Below are 20,475 nucleotides of genomic sequence, written 5' to 3'. Positions count from 1 at the left end.
AACAAAGCAAAAACAATGAAATAACTCAGATTCAACTTTGTTCATATACTTTTTAGTCATATATGTAGCCACTATCAATACCTGAAGTTCAAAGAGAAACTACTTTTTATCCCTGCCATCAAGTGTGTGCGCTACACAAATTAGTTGCAAGTTGTAACACTCTTTTTAATAAAATCCTATGTTTAAATTTTAACAGAATTTGCACTTTATCTTTAATTTGCTACACTATATGTTTAATTTGCAGAACAATATAACATATTTTGGAGTTACCATCGGCAGGGTTGCTAAGTTCACTTGTATTGACCATACTTTAAGTTCTACTGCAACCAGTTCAAATAGTTATGGCTATCCACTATTGTCATTAAGGCTATTGAAACAAAGTTACTCTGATACCATAAACAAAATAAAATTTCAAACACAAAGCAGTGAAAAACGTTAAGAAGGTAATAAACCTGAAATTCTCAGCGGTCCAAAATAGAGGAACAGAGAAACAGAAAATCAGAGGAAAGAAAGACTTACAATGAGTGTTTGCGAGAAAGAGCGCGCGCTGCGCTGAGGGAGTAGGAGGGCCAACGAGGGTTAGATAGAGTGAAGCAGAGGATGCTCCACGAAATAGCGAGGGTGAAGCAGAAGATGCTCCGCCAAACAGTGTCGTCGCAGCACAGGGTTTTGCCCCAAACGGTGTCGTGGCAGATGAAGTTCCACCAAAAGACGGTATGGAGAACAAGGAGGAGCCTGAACTCGCGGCACCGAAAATGGAAGAACCCGAACTCGAAGCTGCCGCAGTGGAAGCCAAAGAAGCAGATCCGAACAGAGACGGAGCTGGAGCAGGAGCCAAGCAGATGCGGTCGTGGACCCAAAACCGAAGGAAAATGACGGCGCACAGGCTGCAGAGGAGGAAGGTAGTAGTGGCACCGCCGCTTCCTCCTGCGGTGGAGGATGAAGAAGCGAATGAAAAAGAGAATGGACGAGAAGAAGCAGCGGAGCTAGGGTTTGCGGTGGCAGTAGTGGACGAGAAGAGGGAAGAGGGTTGCGTTCATGGGTACCAGGGTTAGATGAAGGCGATAAACGGTCTCGGACGATGAAGGCATGAGGAAAAGGCATGGCTGCGAAGAACGATGAACAATGAAGATGGAGGCGCGGGCAACTTGGGGTTTTCTTTGGTGGCTGGGTCTAAAACTAGTATTCTGTTGTTTGAGGGTTAATTAAAATTGAAAATTAAGGGAAAAAAGCTTAAGTGTTGAAAAAAATTGGGTGGGAAAATAAATTTGGGGGGAGGGAACTCTATGGGTACATTTTTTTGTGGGGTGCCAAAATAAATAGAATATGGGCACGCTTTTCAAGCGTGCCGGTTATTCTCTATGGATACGCTTTTCAAGCGTGCCAAAAAAAAAAGGGTGGTCAAATTTTTAATAAGTGGCCACCCTCGTAAAAGCGTGGCAATTTTCCTCTATCGCCACGCTTTTCAAGCGTGGCAGTAAAAAAGCGTGGCCAAATTTCAAGTAAGTGGGCACCCTCGTAAAAGCGTGCCGATTTCTCTCTATGGCCACGCTTTTCAAGTGTGGCAAAAAAAATGTGGCCAAATCACAAATAAGTGGCCACTCTCGCAAAAGCGTGCCCATAAACCACTTTTGGGCACGCTTTTAAAGCGTGGCAAGAAAAAAGGGTGCCGACAGGCCTTTTTTCTTGTAGTGCATTGTAAGATAATTCTTTGGGTTTGGGTTCTTACTTTGATCATGGTTCCTAGTGATCCATGCATTGGCATAGAACTCTTGAACCATTAAGATTCTGACTTGTTGGATGGGGTTGGTTAGAACTTCCCAACATCTTCTTTGGACCTCATGTCGGATCTCCGGATACTCATTTTTCTTGAGCTTGAAAGGGACCTCGGAGATCACCTTCTTCTTAGCCACAACATCATAGAAGTGTTCTTGATGGGCTTTGGAGATGAATCTTTCCATCTCCCATGACTCGGAGGTGGAAGCTTTTGTCTTCCCTTTCCCTTTTCTAGAGGTTTCTCCGGCCTTAGGTGCCATTAATGGTAATGGAAAAACAAAAAGCTTATGCTTTTACCACACCAAACTTAAAATATTGCTCGCCCTCAAGCAAGAGAAGAAAGAAAAGAAGAAGAAGAAGAAAAAAATATGGAGGAGAGGGGGAGAGGTGTATTCGCCCAAGAAGGAGAAGAGAGGTTTGTGTTGTGTGAAAATTAAGGAGAATGGAGGGGTTTATATAGGGAGAGGAGAGGGGGTAGGTCCGGCCATTTAGGGTGGGTTTGGGTGGGAAAGAAATTTAAATTTGAAGGTAGGTGGGTTTATGGGAAAGAGTGGAAGGATGTGAGTGATAAAGGGGGTAGTTGGGAAGAGAGATTGAGGTGATTGGTGAAGCATTTTTGGGAAAGTGTGTTATAGGATTATTAGGAGGTAAGGTGAGAATATGGTAGGTGGGGATCCTGTGGGGTCCACAGATCCTGAGATGTCAAGGATTTACATCCCTGCACCAATTAGGCATGTAAAATGCCTTTGCATGCAATTCTGGCGTTTAGACGCCGAAGTGATGCTCATTCTGGGTGTTCAACGCCCATGTGTAGCATGTTTCTGGCGTTGAACGCCAGTTCCATACTTGTTTCTGGCGTTCAGCGCCAGCTCTCCTCAGGGTGCATTCCTGGCGTTTGAACGCCGGGATGTTGCTTGTTTCTGGCGTTCAACGCCAGATCCATGCTCTGTTCTGGCGTTGAATACCAGCCAGATGCTCCTTACTGGCGTTTAACGCCAGTAAGTCCTTCCTCCAGGGTGTGATTTTTCTTCTGCTGTTTTTGATTCTGTTTTTATTTTTATAATTTTTTTCGTGACTCCACATGATCATGTACCTACTAAAACATAAAAGAACAATAAAAATTAGATAAATAAAAATTGGGTTTACTCCCAATAAGTGCTTCTTTAATGTCAATAGCTTGACAGAGGGCTCTCATGGAGCCTCAAAGGTGATCAGGTCAATGTTGTAGACTCCCAACACCAAACTTAGAGTTTGGATATGGGGTTTTAATACTAAATTTAAAGTTTGGCTGTGGCCTCCCAACACTAAACTTAGAGTTTGATTGTGGGGGCTCTTTTTGACTCTGCATTGAGAGAAGCTCTGCATGCTTACTCTCTTTTGTTACAGAGGGATGGCCGTGTGCTTTAAACACAAGGTAGTCTCCATTCAATTGAAGGACTAATTCTCCTCTGTTAACATCAATCACAGCTCCTGCTGTGGCTAGGAAAGGTCTTCCAAGGATGATGCATTCATCCTCTTCCTTCCTAGCGTCTAAGATTATGAAATCAGCAGGGATGTAAAGGCCTTTAACCTTTACTAACACGTCCTCTACTAATCCATAAGCTTGTCTTATTGACTTGTCTGCCAATTATAATGAGAATAAGGCAGGCTGTACCTCAATGATCCCCAGCTTCTCCATTACAGAGAGTGGCATAAGATTTATGCCTGACCCTAGGTTACACAGAGCCTTCTCAAAGGTCATGGTCCCTATGGTACAGGATATTAAGAATTTACTAGGATCTTGTCTCTTTTGAGGTAAGGTTTGCTGAATCCAGGTATCTAGTTCATTAATGAGCAAGGGAGGTTCACCTTCCCAAGTCTCATTACCAAATAACTTGGCATTCAATTTCATGATAGCTCCTAAATATTGAGCAATTTGCTCTCCAGTTACATCTTCATCCTCTTCAGATGAAAAATAGTCTTCAGAGCTTATGAATGGCAGAAGGAGATTTAATGGAATCTCTATGGTCTCTATATGAGCCTCAGATTCCTTTGGATCCTCAAGAGGGAACTCCTTCCTACTTGAGAGACGTCCCATGAGGTCTTCCTCATTGGGATTCACGTCCTTCTCCTCCCATGTGCGTTCGGCCATATTGATTACATCAATGGCCTTGCACTCTCCTTTTGGATTTTCTTCTGTATTGCTTGGGAGAATACTGGGAGGAGTTTCAGTGACTTTCTTACTTAGCTGGCCCACTTGTGCCTCCAAATTTCTGATGGAGGACCTTGTTTCACTCATGAAACTTAAGGTGGCCTTAGATAGATCAGAGACTAAATTAGCTAAATTAGAAGTGCTTTGTTCAGAATTCTCTGTCTGTTGCTGAGAAGATGATAGAAAAGGGTTGCTATTGCTAAGCCTATTTCATCCACTATTGTTAAAGCCTTGTTGAGGATTTTGTTGATCCTTCTATGAGAAATTTGGATGATTTCTCCATGATGAATTATAGGTGTTTCCATAAGGTTCACCCATGTAATTTACCTCTGCTATTGGAGGGTTTTCAGGATCATAATCTTCTTCAGAATCTGCCTCTTTAGTACTGTTGGATGCATTTAGCCATCCATTCAGACCTTGAGAAATCATGTTGACTTGCTGAGTCAACACTTTGTTCTGAGCCAATATGGCATTCAGAGCATCAATTTCAAGAACTCCCTTCCTCTGAAGCGTCCCATTATTCACGGAATTCCTCTCAAAAGTGTACATGAATTGGTTATTTGCAACCATGTCAATAAGTTCTTGAGCTTCTGTAGGCATTTTCTTTAAGTGAATGGATCCACCTACAGAATGGTCCAACGACATTTTTGAAAACTCAGATAGACCATAATAGAATATATCTAATATGGTCCATTCTGAAAATATGTCAGAAGGACACTTTTTGGTCATCTGCTGTATCTTTCCCAAGCTTCATAGAGGAATTCACCATCTTTTTGCTTGAAGGTCTGAACATCCACTCTAAGCTTACTCAACTTTTGAGGAGGAAAGAATTTATCCAAGAAGGCCATGACCAGCTTATCCCAGGAGTCCAGGCTATCTTTAGGTTGTGAGTCCAACCATGTTATAGCTCTGTCTCTTACAGCAAAAGGGAAAAGCATGAGCCTGTAGACTTCAGGATCTGCTCCATTTGTCTTGACAGTCTCACAAATCTGCAAGAACTCAGTTAAAAACTGATAAGGATCTTTAGATGGAAGTTCATGAAACTTGCAGTTCTGTTGCATCAAAGCAACTAATTGAGGTTTCAGCTCAAAATTGTTTGCTCCAATGGCAGGAATTGAGATGCTTCTTCCATCAAACTTGGACATTGGTTTAGTGAAATCACCAAGCATCCTCCTTGCATTATTGTTGTTGGGTTCGGCTGTCATCTCCTTCTCTTGTTCGAAAATTTCAGAAAGGTTGCCTCTTGATTGTTGTAATTTAGCTTCTCTTAGTTTTCTCTTCAGAGTCCTTTCAGGTTCTGGATCAGCTTCAACAAAGATGCCTTTATCCTTGTTCCTGCTCATATGAAAGAGAAGAGAACAAGAAAAGAAGAGGAATCCTCTATGTCACAGTAAAGAGGATCCTTATTATTAGTAGAAGAAGAAAGGAATAAAAGTGAAGAAGAACCCAAACACAAGGGTGAGGATAGAAGCAGTGATTGGAGATGAAGAGAGGTGAAGAGAAGTGTTAGTAAATAAATAAATAAATAGAAGAAGATGAGAGAGAGAATTCGAAAATTAATTTTGAAAAGGAGTTAATGATTTCGAAAATTAAAGATGAGATAGAATTAAAATTAAAATTTTAAAACAATTAGTTAATTAATTAAAAAGAATTTTGAAAAAGAGGTGAGATATTTTCGAAAATTAGAGAAGGAGAAGTAGTTAGGTGGTTTTGAAAAAGATAAGAAACAAACAAAAAGTCAAATATTTAGTTGAAAAAGATATTAAAATCAAATTTGAAAAGATAAGAAGATAAGAAGTTAGATAAGATATTTTAAAATCAAATTTTTGAAAAAGATAAAATTTTGAAAAAGATATGATATAAAAGATAAGATAAGAAGATATGATAAAAAGATAGGATTGAAAAAGCTTTAATTGTTTAAATTAAAATTAATTACTTAACTAACAAGAAACTAAAAGATATGATTCTAGAATTTAAAGATTGAACCTTTCTTAACAAGAAAGTAACAAACTTCAAATTTTTGAATCAATCACATTAATTGTTAGTGTAATTTCAAAAATTTGAAATAAAATAAAGAAAAAGATTTCGAAAATAATTTTAAAATTTTCAAAATTAATAAGATAAAAATGAAAAAGATTTGATTTTTGAACAAAAAAAATTGAAAAGATAGGATTTTTAAAATTGAAAATTTGACTTGACTTATGAGAAACAACTAAAAAAATTTTTGACTAAGTCAACTCAAATTTTCGAAAATTATGAGAAAATTAAGGAAAAGATAATTTTTTTATTTTTGAATTTTTAATGATGAGAGAGAAAAACATCAAAAATGACTCACAACATGAAAATTATGAATCAAAACTCATGATACATGCAAGAATACTATGAATGTCAGGATGAACATCAAGAACATATTTTTGAAAAATTTTTGATGCAAAGAAAACATGCAAGACACCAAACTTAGAAATCTTTAATGCATGGACACTATGAATGCAAGAATGCACATGAAAAACAATAAAAGACACAAAACAAGAAAACATCAAGATCAAACAAGAAGACTTACCAAGAACAACTTGAAGATCATGAAGAACACTATGAATGCATGAATTTTCGAAAAATGCAAGAGATTTTCAAAACATGCGATTGACACCAAACTTAAAAATTGACACAAGACTCAAACAAGAATCACAAAATATTTTTTATTTTTTTGATTTTATGATTTTTTTTGTATTTTTATTATTTTTTTTCGAAAATATTCTTTAGAAAAACGAAAATAAAGACAAATTTTTGAAAGATTTTTGAAAACTTTTTTGAAAAGAAAATAAAAAGAAAATTACCTAATCTGAGCAACAAGATGAACCGTCAGTTGTCCATACTCGAACAATCCCTGACAACGGCGCCAAAAACTTGGTGTTGTTGCCGGATCAAAAAAACTTGGCGCCGTGGTTGCACGTAATTGTATTTCGAACAATCCCCGGCAACGGCGCCAAAGACTTGGTGGACGAAATTGTGATCATCAACAATGGCTCCAACGACTTGGTAGCTCTCACACATGAATTACACTTAGTCAAAACTCCGCACAATTAACCAGTAAGTGCACTGGGTCGTCCAAGTAATACCTTACGTGAGTAAGGGTCGATCCCATGGAGATTGTTGGTATGAAGCAAGCTATGGTCATCTTGTAAATCCCAGTCAGGTGGATTTAACTAATTCAAGAGATTATTGGTTTAAATAAAAATAATAAAATAAACAGAAAATAAAGATAGAGTTACTCATGTAATTTAATGGTGGGAATTTCAGACAAGTGTATGGAGATGCTTGTCCCTGTTGAATCTCTGCTTTCCCACTGCTTTCATCCAATCCTTCTTACTCCTTTCCATGGCAAGCTGTATGTAGGGCATCACCGTTGTCAAGGGCTACATCACATCCTCTCAGTGAAAATGGTCCAAATGCTCTGTCACAGCACGGCTAATCATCTATCGGTTCTCAATCAGGTTGGAATAGAATCAAGTGATTCTTTGTCTGTCACTAACGCCTAGCCTTCAGGAGATTGAAGCTCGTCACAGTCATTCAATCTCGAAATCCTACTCGGAATACCACAGACAAGGTTAGACTTTCCGGATTCCCATGAATGCCGCCATCAATTCTAGCTTATACCACGAAGATTCTGGTCAAGGAATCCAAGAGATATGTGCCTGGTCTAAGGTAGAACGGAAGTGGTTGTCAGTCACGCGCGTTCATAGGTGAGAATGATGATGAGTGTCACGGATCATCACATTCATCAAGTTGAAGTGCAACGAATATCTTAGAACAGGAATAAATCGAATTGGATAGAAAATAGTAGTAATTACATTAAAACTTGAGGTACAGCAGAGCTCCACACCCTTAATCTATGGTGTGTAGAAACTCCACCGTTGAAAATACATAAGTAAAAGGTCCAGGCATGGCCGAATGGCCAGCCCCCAGATCTAAGAACTAAACGTCCAAAGATTGAATAATACAATCAAAGATATCTAATAAACTAGTAAAAAGTTCTATTTATACTAAACTAGCTACTAGGGTTTACAGAGGTAAGTAATTGATGCATAAATTCACTTCCGGGGCCCACTTGGTGTGTGCTTGGGCTGAGCTTGATCTATCCACGAGCTGAGGCTTCTCTTGGAGTTGAACGCCAAGTTGTAACGTGTTTTGGGCGTTCAACTCTGGTTCATGACGTGTTTCTGGTGTTTGACTCCAGAATGCAGCATGGAACTGGCGTTGAGCGCCAGTTTATATCGTCAAATCTCAAAAAAAGTATAAACTATTATATATTGCGGGAAAGTTCTGGATGTCTACTTTTCAACGTCGTTGAGAGCGCGCCATTTGGAGTTCTGCAGCTCTAGCAAATCTATTTTGAGTGCAGGGAGGTCAGATTCCAACAGCATAAGCAGTCCTTTGTCATCCTCTTATCAGAGTTTTGCTCAGGTCCCTCAATTTCAGCCAGAAAATACCTGAAATCACAGAAAAACACACAAACTCATAGTAAAGACCAGAAATGAGAATTTAGCATAAAAACTAATGAAAATAACCCTAAAAGTAACTAGATCATACTAAAAACTACCTAAAAATAATGCCAAAAAGCGTATAAATTATCCGCTCATCAAAGAACAACGAATGAGTCCACCTTAGTGATGGTGGCGCTTTCTTCTTGAAGAACCAATGATGTCCTTGAGCTCTTCTATATCTCTTCCTTGCCTTTGTTGCTCCTCCTTCGTTGCTCTTTGATCTTCTCTAATTTCATGGAGAATGATGGAGTGCTCTTGATGTTCCACCCTTAATTGATCCACATTGTAACTCAAGTCTTCTAGGGAAGTATTGAGTTGTTCCCAATAATTATTGGGAGGAAAGTGCATCCCTTGAGGCATCTCCGGGATTTCTTGGTGATGAGCTTCCTCATGCGTCTCTTGGGATCCATGAATGGGCTCTCTTATTTGCTCCATCCTCTTCTTAGTGATGGGCTTATCCTCCTTAATAGGGATGTCTCCTTCTATGATAACTCCAGTTGAGTAACATAGATGGCAAATAAGATGAGGAAAAGCTCGCCTTGCCATGGTGGAGGACTTTTCGGCTATTTTGTAGAATTCAAGGGAGATGACTTCATGAACTTCTACTTCCTCTCCATTCATGATGCTATGAATCATGATGGCCCGATCCACAGTAACTTCGGATCGGTTACTAGTGGGGATGATGGAGCGTTGGATGAACTCCAACCATCCTCTAGCCACAGGCTTGAGGTCCAGTCTTCTTAATTGAACCGGCTTGTCTTTGGAGTCTCTTTTCCATTGAGCTCCTTCCACACATATGTCCATAAGGACTTGGTCCAACCTTTGATCAAAGTTGACCCTTCTAGTGTAGGGGCGTGCATCTCCTTGCATCATGGGCAAGTTGAATGCCAACCTCACATTTTCCGGACTAAAATCTAAGTATTTCTCCCGAACCATTGTAAGATAATTCTTTGGATTCAGGTTCACATTTTGATCATGGTTTCTAGTGATCCATGCATTGGCATAGAACTCTTAAACCATTAAGATTCTGACTTGTTGAATGGGGTTGGTCAAAACATCCCAACCTCTTCTTTGGATCTCATGTCGGATCTCCGGATACTCATTTTTCTTGAGTTTGAAAGGGACCTCGGGGATCACCTTCTTCTTGGCCACAACTTCATGGAAGTGGTCTTGATGGGCTTTGGAGATGAATCTCTCCATCTCCCAGGACTCACAGGTGGAAGTTTTTGTCTTCCCTTTCCCTTTTCTAGAGGTTCCTCCAGCCTTAGGTGCCATCAATGGTTATGGAAAAATAAAAAGCTATGCTTTTACCATACCAAACTTAGAATATTGCTCGCCCTCGAGCAAGAGAAGAAAGAAGAAGAAGAAGAAGAAGAAGAAAATATGGAGGAAAGGGAGAAGTGGTGGTTTCGGCCAAGGTGAAGAAGAGATGGTTGTGGTGTGTGAAAATGAAGAAGGATAGAAGGCTTTATATAGTGAAGGGAGAGGGAGTAGGTTCGGCTATTTAGGGTGGGTTTGGGTGGGAAACAGATTTTAAATTTTGAAGGTAGGTAGGGTTTATGGGGAAAAGTGGATGGATGTGAGTGATGAAGAGGTGATGGGGAAGAGAGATTGAGGTGATTGGTAAAGGGTTTTGGGGAAGAGTGTTTATTGGGTTGTGTGAAAAAGAGAGAGAGGGTGACTTGAGGTAGGTGGGGATCCTATGGGGACCACAGATCCTGAGATGATCCTGTGGGGTCCACAGATCCTGAGGTGTCAACGAGTTACATCCCTGCACCAATGAGGCGTGTAAAATGCCCTTTGCATGCAATCCTGGCGTTCAACACCAGATTGATGCTTGTTTCTGGCGTTGAACGCCAGCTTCATGCTTGTTTTGGGCGTTCAACGCCCATTTGTAGCATGTTTTTGGCGTTGAACGCCAGTTCCATGCTTGTTTCCGGCGTTCAGTGCCAGCTCTCCTCAGGGTGTATTCCTGGCATTTAAACACCAGGATGTTGCTTGTTTTTTGCGTTCAACGCCAGATCCACGCTCCGTTCTGGCGTTGAACGCCAGCCAGATGCTCCTTACTGGCGTTTAAACGCCAGTAAGCCCTTCCTCCAAGGTGTGCATTTTCTTCTGCTGTTTTTGATTCTATTTTTAATTTTAGTATTTATTTTGTGACTCCACATGATCATGAACCTAATATAACATAAAAGAACAATAAAAATAAAATAAAATTAGATAAATAAAAATTAGGTTGCCTCCCAATAAGCGCTTCTTTAATGTCAATAGCTTGACAGTGGGCTCTCATGGAGCCTCACAGGTGATCAGGTCAATATTGTAGACTCCCAACACCAAACTTAAGAGTTTGGCTGTGGCCTCCCAACACCAAAGTTAGAGTTTGATTATGGGGGCTCTGTTTCACTCTATACTGGGAGAAGCTTTTCATGCTTCCTCTCCATTGTTAAAGAAGAACACCCTTGGGTCTTAAACACAAGGTAGTCCTCATTCAATTGAAGGACTAATTCTCCTCTGTTAACATCTATCACAGCTCCTGCTATGGCTAGGAAAGGTCTTCCAAGGATGATGCATTCATCCTCCTCCTTCCTAGTGTCTAAGATTATGAAATTAGCAGGGATGTAAAGGCCTTCAACCTTTACCAACACGTCCTCTACCAATCCATAAGCTTGTCTTACTGACTTGTCTACCATTTGCAATGAGAATATGGCAGGCTGTACCTCAATGATCCCCAACTTCTCCATTACAGAGAGTGGCATAAGATTTATGCCTGACCCTAGGTCACACAGAGCCTTCTTAAAGGTCATGGTGCCTATGGTACAGGGTATTAAGAATTTGCCAGGATCTTGTCTCTTTTGAGGTAAAGTTTGCTGAATCCAAGTATCTAGTTCATTAATGAGCAAGGGAGGTTCACCTTTCCAAGTCTCATTACCAAACAGTTTGGCATTAAGCTTCATGATGGCTCCTAGATATTGACCAACTTGCTCTCCAGTTACATCTTCATCCTCTTCAGAGGAAGACTAGTTTTCAGAGCTCATGAATGGCAGAAGGAGGTTTAATGGAATCTCTATGGTCTCTATATGAGCCTCAGATTCTTTTAGGTCCTCAATAGGGAACTCCTTCTTGCTTGAGAGACTTCCCATGAGGTCTTCCTCATTGGGATTCACGTCCTCCCCTTCAAACTTGGAAGTAGGTGTAGTATAATCACCAAGCATCCTCCTTGCATTATTATTTTTGGCTGCCATCTCCTCTTCCTTTTCGAAAATTTCTGTAAGGTTGTCTCTGGATTGTTGTAATTTAGCTTCTCTTAATTTCCTCTTCAGAGTCCTTTCAGGTTCAGGATCTGCCTCAACAAGAATGTTCTTGTCCTTGCTCCTGCTCATATGAAAAAGAAGGGAACAGAAAATAATAATAGGGATCCTCTTTACCACAGAAGAGAGATTCCTTTATGTTAGTAAATGAAAAAGGGAATGTAAGAAGGAAAAGGTAAGAATCCAAACACAAGGGTGAAGATAGGTTCAGATTCTTGAGATAAGGAGAAGTGTTAGTAAATAAATAAATAAATAGAAGGAGATGAGAGGGGGAATTCGAAAATTAATTTTCAAAAAGGGTTAGTAATTTTTGAAAATAAAAGAAGAATTAAAATTAAAAATTAAAATTTAAAACAATTAGTTAGTTAAAAGAATTTTGAAAAAGAGGGAGGTAATTTTCGAAAATTAGAGAGAGGAAAGTAGTTAGGTGGTTTTGAAAAAGTTAAGATATAGTTAAAACAAACAAAAAGTCAACTAATTAGTTGAAAAAGATTTGAAATTTAATTTTGAAAAGATAAGAAGTTGGAAGATATTTTGAAATCAAATTTTTGAAACAAAGATAAAATTTTGAAAAAAGATATGATAGAAAAGATATTTTGAAAAAGAATTGATTTTTAAAATTAAAAATTAATTACTTGACTAACAAGAAATTAAAAGATATGATTCCAGAATTTAAAGATTGAACCTTTCTTAACAAGAAAGTAACAAACTTCAAATTTTTGAATCAATCACATTAATTGTTAGTAAAGTTTCAAAAATTATGAATTAAAGATAAGAAAAAGATTTTAAAATTCAAATTAAAAATTTTCGAAAAATAGTAAGAAAAATGAAAAAGATTTGATTTTTGAAAAAGTTTTGAAAAGATAAGATTTTTAAAAATTGAAAATTTGACTTGACTTACAAGAAATAACTAATTTTAAAAATTTTTTGACTAAGTCAACTCAAATTTTCAAAATTTTGAGAGAAAAAAGGAAAAGATATTTTTTTATTTTTAAAATTTTTAATGATGAGAGAGAAAAACACAATTATGATCCAAAACATGAAAATTTTGGATCAAAACACATGATGCATGCAAGAACACTATGAATGTCAAGATGAACACCAAGAACACTATGAATGTCAAGATGAACACCAAGAATACTTTGACACCAAACTTATAAATTGACTCAAGACTCAAACAAGAAACACAAAATATTTTTTTATTTTTATAATTTTCTAATTTTGTTTGGATTTTTTTTAATTTTTTTGAAAAACATATAGAAAAAAGAAAATAAGAAATTCAAAATTTTTAATAAGAATTCCAGGAATCTTTCAATGTTAGCCTAAAGCTCCAATCCAAGGGTTGGACATGGCTTAATAGCCAGCCAGCTTTAGGATATAAATCAGACATACAACAGCTGATATTTCAATTAACTTGCCTCTATGCTGATGATTGGAAGCCTCAGTCCAAAAGAATTAAACATGGCTTTACAGCCAGCCAGGCTTCAATATGCTTCAAGAAACACTAGAATTCATTCTTAAAAATTTAGAATAATTTTCGAAAATAGATGAGAAATTTTTTTTGAAAGATATTTGAAAATAAAATAGAAAGAAAATTACCTAATCTGAGCAACAAGATGAACCGTCAGTTGTCCAAACTCGAACAATTCCTGGCAACGGCACCAAAAACATGGTAGGCAAAATTGTGATTTCTGATAATGGCATTCATGTTCGTTCTCTCCCTAGTAATGGCGCCAAACACTTGGTGCATGATACCATGGCCCAAAAATAACTTCACAACTTCGCACAACTAGCTAGCAAGTGCACTGGGTTGTCCAAGTAATAAACCTTACGTGAGTAAGGGTCAATCCCATAGAGATTATTAGTATGAAGCAAGCTATGGTCATCTTGTAAATCTCAGTTAGGCAGATAATAATTGGTTATGGAGTTTTTAAATAATAATAATAATAAATAACTAGAAAATAAAGATAGAAATACTTATGTAAATCATTGGTGGGAATTTCAGATAGGCGTATGAAGATGTTGTGCTCCTTTTGAATCTCTACTTTCTTACTACCTTCATCCAATCCTTTTTACTCCTTTCCATGGCAAGCCGTATGTAGGGAATCACTGTTGTCAATGGCTACATCTCATCCTCTCAGTGAAAATGGTCCTAATGCTCTGTCACAGCACGGCTAATCATCTGTCGGTTCTCGATCATGTTAGAATAGAATCCATTGATTCTTTTGCGTTTGTCATCACCCCCAATAATCGCGAGTTTGAAGCTCGTCACAGTTATTCAATCCCTGAATCCTACTCGAAATACCACAGATAAGGTTTAGACTTTCCAAATTCTTATGAATGCCACCATCAATTCTAGCTTATACCACGAAGACTCTGATTAAGGAATCCAAGAGATATACGCTCGGTCTAAGGTAGAACGGAGGTGGTTGTTAGTCACGCGTTCATAGGTGAGAATGATGATGAGTGTCATGGATCATCACATTCGTCATGGTGAAGTGCAACGAATATCTTAGAACAGGAATAAACTCAATTGAATAAAAAATAGTAGTAATTGCATTAAAACTTGAGGTACAGCAGAGCTCCACACCCTTAATCTATGGTGTGTAGAAACTCCACTGTTGAAAATACATATGTGATGAAGGTCCAGGCATAGTCGAATGGCAAGCCCCCAAAACGTGATCACAGGATCAAAAATACAATCCAGGATCCAAGATATAGGATACAATAATAAAATGTCTTATTTATACTTGACTAGCTACTAGGTTTTACAGAAGTAAGTAATTGATGCAGAAATCCACTTCTGGGGCCCACTTGGTGTGTGCTTGGACTGAGCTTGAGCTTTACACGTGCAGAGGCTTCTTTTGGAGTTGAACACCAAGTTGTAACGTGTTTTTGGCGTTCAACTCTGGTTCGTGACGTGTTTCTGGCGTTTGACTCCAGAATGCAACATGGAACTGGCGTTGAGCGCCAGTTTGCGTCGTCTAATATCGAATAAAGTATGGTCTATTATATATTATATCTTGAGAGTGCGCCATTTGGAGTTTTGTAACTCCAGAAAATCCATTTCGAGTGCAGGGAGGTCAGAATCCAACAGCATCAGCAGTCCTTTGTCAGCCTTCTATCAGAGTTTTGCTCAGGTCCCTCAATTTCAGCCAGAAATTACCTGAAATCACAGAAAAATACACAAACTCATAGTAAAGTCCAAAAATGTGAATTTAGCATAAAAACTAATGAAAACATCCCTAAAAGTAGCTAGATCCTACTAAGAATTACCTAAAAACAATGCCAAAAAGCATATAAATTATCCGCTTATCACTTCCTGGATGGTAACTCTCCTAGGTGCTGCCATGTTATCTGCACGTGAATCAACTGAATCAGTAGTAGAGGAGCTTGTTTCTTCCTCAAATGGCAGTTCAGATTCGCCCTCGGATGAGACTGGTGAATTGACGTTAATCACTTGACAACCCTCAGAGGCTAGCCGACGTCGAGCTTGCCTAATACGTGAAATAATTCTTTCAATTTCGGGATCAAAAGTGGCTAAGCTCGAATCAGGCAATGAATGAGTCATTCAATGGAAGAGACATATAGCTGATGATAACAAAAACAATATAAAATTTAGATAAATAAATTCCAATTAATAAATTAGCACTTTATTGCAACTCCCCGGCAACGGTGCCAAAAATTGACGTGGCGAAAATTGGCAGATTAAGAAATTAATATGAGAGATATGTTGTAAGTACAGTTCTTAACCAACAAAAAATCCGCTTATCAATTTAGAAGGGTTGTCACAAAATTAGAATTAAAATACTGGGAGTATGAATCCCAGGTCGTCTCCCAACGAGTTGCAGAAAGGTGTGCTATTCTATTAATCAGAGGTTTTCAAAAAAATGGTTTTGAGTTTGATAAACAGGAAATTAAATCAAAGAATTTATGCAATTTAAATAAAAATCTTGACCGGGAGTAGATTAATCGGAAGTTCTATCCTTGTTGGAGTTCTCCCAAGATCAATTGATAATTGAAGGTTGTTCTACTTAGTTATCCTTTACTAGGTAAGGAAAGTCAAGTAAGTTGGAAGTCTACTTCTATTCACAAGTTCTAATCCTCTCCCTTGGGAAGGATTAGTGTGAATGACTAGAGAGCCATCCAACAATAAACCCAATTACAATTTTACTCTTGAGCATTCCAACTCAAGGTTATCCTTTCAATCAACTCCCAATCAAGTTAGAGAACTACTCCATCATCATGATTGTAAACATCACAAAATAAAAATAAGAAATAAAGAAAGACATGAGAGACAATAATAAAAAAGATAAATAAAAAATAAAAATATTTCTTGTATTAATAAATTCTAAAAATAATCCAATTGTAACTCTGAACAAAATAAGGATATGAAAGAGTAAGTAAAAAGTAGAGAAAACAAACTAGAGCAATGAAGTCTTGTGGAGGTAATAACTCTTCTCAATATCCCAATCCAAAAAACAAATAAAAACAAAATCCTAAGAACTATGAATGTGTAGGGAGAAAACCTAGAGGAGGAGTAAAATCAGATCTAAAACTAAAAATTATGCCGAATGAATATTGTCCCTGGTCTCCGCATGTTCCCTGGCTCTAATCTGTATTTCTGGGCCGAAAACTGGGTTGAAATGCCTAGAATCCACGCCAGCAATTTCTACAAATTCTGCAAATCGCGCACGTCACGCGACCGCGTCATCCACGCGTTCGTGTCATCCAGCATTTTTCCTTGCCACGCATGCGCGTCGTCCACGCATTCACGTCACTCGTGCAACTTCCAAGCCATGCGTTCACGTCAGGCACGCGAGCGTGTCACTACGATTTTCTCTATTTCGCATGGTCGCGTGAGCCATGCGCCCGTGTCACTTCTCGCTAGTCATCTCCTCAATTTCTTGTGTTCCTTCCATTTTTGCAAGCTTCCTCTCCATTCTCTAAGCCAGTCCTGCCCTATGAAGCCTAAAATACTTAACACACAGATCACAACATCAAATGGTATAAAGAAGAATAAAAATATACAATTAAAAGATCTTTAGGAAGCAAGTTTTCAATCATAGAACAATTTTGGAAAGGACTTGTAATATCATGCTAATCATATGAATAAGTGGGTGAAAGACTTGATAAATCTACTCAATTAAACATAATATAAATCATAAAATAATGGTTTATCAACCCGCCACCGACCTCTTCACAAAGAGCTCGGGTAAATGCCATGGAGGCCCAAGAAGGCCCAAAATAAAAGAACCACCGCCTACTGGTCCACGAAATTGCAATCACACTTTTGTAATCCGCACAACTTAACCAGCAAGTGCACTGGGTCGTCCAAGTAATACCTTACGTGAATAAGGGTCGATCCCACAGAGATTATTGGTTTGAAGCAAGCTATGTTTATTTTATTAATCTTCGTCAGGATGCCAATAAGGTTATTTGGATTTAATTGTAAGAAGTAAAAGTGTTTGGAATAAGTAATTGTTACTTTATTAATGAAGAACATGTTGGGGTTTTGGAGATGCTTTGTCCTTTGAACTTCAACTCTTCCTTGAAATCCTTTTCCAAACGCAAGGCTCCTTCCATGGCAAGCTGTATGTAGGGTGTCACTATTGTCAGTGGCTACCTCCCATCCTCTCAGTGAAAATGGTCCAGATGCTCTGTCACAGCACGGCTAATCAGTTGTTGGTTCTCGATCATGTTAGAATAGGATCCATTGATCCTTTTGCGTTTGTCATCACGCCCAGCAATCGCGAGTTTGAAGCTCGTCACAGCCATTCAATCCTTGAATCCTACTCGGAATACCACAGACAAAGTTTAGACCTTCCGGATCCTCAAGAGTGGCCGCCAACAATTCTAGCTTATACCACGAAGATTCTGATTAAGGAATCTAAGAGAAGCTCATTCAGTCTAATGTAGAACGGAGGTGGTTGTCAGGCACATGTTCATGGATCTGAGGAAGGTGATGAGTGTCACGGATCATCACCTTCTTCATGTTTAAGCGCGAATGAACATCTTAGATAGGAACAAGCGTGTTTAAATGGAAAACAAAGGTAATTGTATTAATTCATCGAGACGCTGCAGAGCTCCTCACCCCCAACAATGGAGTTTAGAGACTCATGCTGCCAAAAGGTACAAATTTCAGATCTAAAATGTCATGAGGTCCAAAGTAAATCTCTAAAAGTTGTTTAAATAGTAAACTAGTAACCTAGGTTTACAGAAAATGAGTAAACTATGATAGATAGTACAGAAATCCATTTCTGGGGCCAACTTGGTGTGTGCTGGGGCTGAGACTTAAGCTTCTCACGTGCTTGGGGCTGTTTTGGGCGTTCAACGCCAGGTTGTAACCTGTTTCTGGCGATGAACTCCAGCTTGTAACCTGTTTCTGGCGCTGGACGTCAGAAAGCAGCATGATACTGGCGTTGAACGCCAGTATACGTCGTCTATCTTCACGCAAAGTATGGACTATTATATATTGCTGGAAAGACCTGGATGTCTACTTTCCAACGCCGTTAAGAGCGCGCCAATTGGACTCCTTTAGCTCCAAAAAATCCATTTCGAGTGCAGGGAAGTCAGAATCCAACAACATTAGCAGTCCTTTTTCAGCCTAACTCAGATTTTTGCTCAGCTCCCTTAATTTCAGCCAGAAAATACCTGAACTCACAGAAAAATACACAAACTCATAGTAAAGTCCAGAAATATGATTTTGGCCTAAAAACTAATAATATTCTACTAAAAACTAATTAAAACATACTAAAATCTACATGAAATTACCCCCAAAAAGCGTATAAAATATCCGCTCATCACAACACCAAACTTAAACTGTTGCTTGTCCTCAAGCAACTAGATAAATAAAATAGGATGAAAAGAAATTAAGAAGTAATAATATCTCAGAGTTTTTAAGTGGAGCTCAGATTCTTATTAGATGAGCGGGGCTTGTAGCTTTTTGTTTCTGAACAGTTTTGGCATCTCCCTTTATCCTCTGAAATTCAGAATGATTGGCATCCATAGGAACTCAGAATTCAGATAGTATTATTGATTCTCCTAGTGTAGTATGTTGATTCTTGAACACAGTTATTTTATGAGTCTTGGCCGTGGCCCTAAGCACTTTGTTTTCCAGTATTACCACCGGAAACATAAATGCCACAGACACATGACTGGGTGAACCTTTTCAGATTGTGACTCAGCTTTGCTAAAGTTCCCAGTTAGAGGTGTCCAGAGCTCTTAAGCACACTCTTTTTGCTTTGGATCATGACTTTAACCACTCAGTCTCAAGCTTTTCACTTGGACCTGCATGCTACAAGCACATGGTTAGGGACAACTTGATTTAGCCGCTTAGGCTTGGAACTACTTCCTTAGGCCCTCCTATCCACTGATGCTCAAAGCCTTGGATCCTTTTCACCCTTGCCTTTTGGTTTTAAGGGCTGTTGGCTTTTATTCCTTTTCTTGATCCAATGATTCCTTGTAAATTTTTTTTTCACTGCTTTTTCTTGCTTCAAGAATCAAATTCATGATTTTTCAGATCATCAATAATATTTTTTGCGTTCCTCATTCTTTCAGGAGCCAATATTCGTAAAATTCAGGATAAAATATGCACTGTTCAAGCATTCATTCAGAGAACAAAAAGTACTGCCACCACATATAATTAATTATAATTTTTATTATTAAGAACTCGAAAAAAATAAATTACTTCTTTATTCTAAAAATCTACTATTTTATTCATGTCTGATGATGATGAGAAAAATAAATTATAACTTTAATTGGAAATAAAACCAGAATAGATATGCTAACTACTACTACTACTACTATATATATCTTCTAAGGTAAATTTCTATAATAACACTATCACAGAGTTAAAGCTGAAATTAGAACTCAACAACCTGTGTTTTGGGAAGTAGATGTTCCTCTGATCTGTGGGGTGCTTGGTCATTCAAGGATTAATTTCTGGCGCTTCAGCTCCCTTAAATTGCGCCCTTGCTCTTCTTGTTCCTTAAGCAGTTTTCAAAGCATGCTACTTTGATTGTTCTGTTCTTCCTTTATTTGGTTCATAGCTTCTTGCAATTTAGAAATAGATGCCTCAAGATGTTCCCAATATTCGAATTGAGGTAGTTTTGGGAGGACTTCTTGTGCTCTCCTTTTGATTGGATCATCCTGCAGCTGTTATTTTTCCATTGATATTTTAGTGATTGGCCTCTCAACTGAAATATACTCTGTTATTCCTATCTTCACTCCAGCATCTCTGCAGAGCATAGAAATTAAGCTTGGATAGGCCAATCTGGCATCCTTGGAATTCCTGTTTGCTATTTTGTATAGTTCACACGAGATCAGTTGATGGACTTCTACTTCTTTTCCCAACATGATGCAGTGAATCATCACTGCTCTTTTAATAGTAACTTCAGAACGGTTGCTGGTGGGCAATATAGAACGCCCAATGAAATCCAGCCAGCCTCTGGATGCTGGTTTGAGATCTTCTCTTTTGAGTTGATTTGGGATGCCAGTTGTGCTGGTGGTCCACCTGGCTTCAGGGATGCATATATCCTCTAGAATCTTGTCCAGGCCTTTGTTTACCCTCATCATTCTCCTATTAAAGGAGTCTGGGTCATCCTTCAGTTGAGGAAGCTTAAAGATCTCCCTGATTTTGTCAGGATGGGTGTGAACA

Source organism: Arachis stenosperma, chromosome 4, assembly GCF_014773155.1.
Source record: "Arachis stenosperma cultivar V10309 chromosome 4, arast.V10309.gnm1.PFL2, whole genome shotgun sequence".
NCBI classification, from domain to species: domain Eukaryota; kingdom Viridiplantae; phylum Streptophyta; class Magnoliopsida; order Fabales; family Fabaceae; genus Arachis; species Arachis stenosperma.
The sequence above is the reverse complement of the archived record's forward strand: the minus strand, read 5'-3'. Positions refer to the sequence as shown.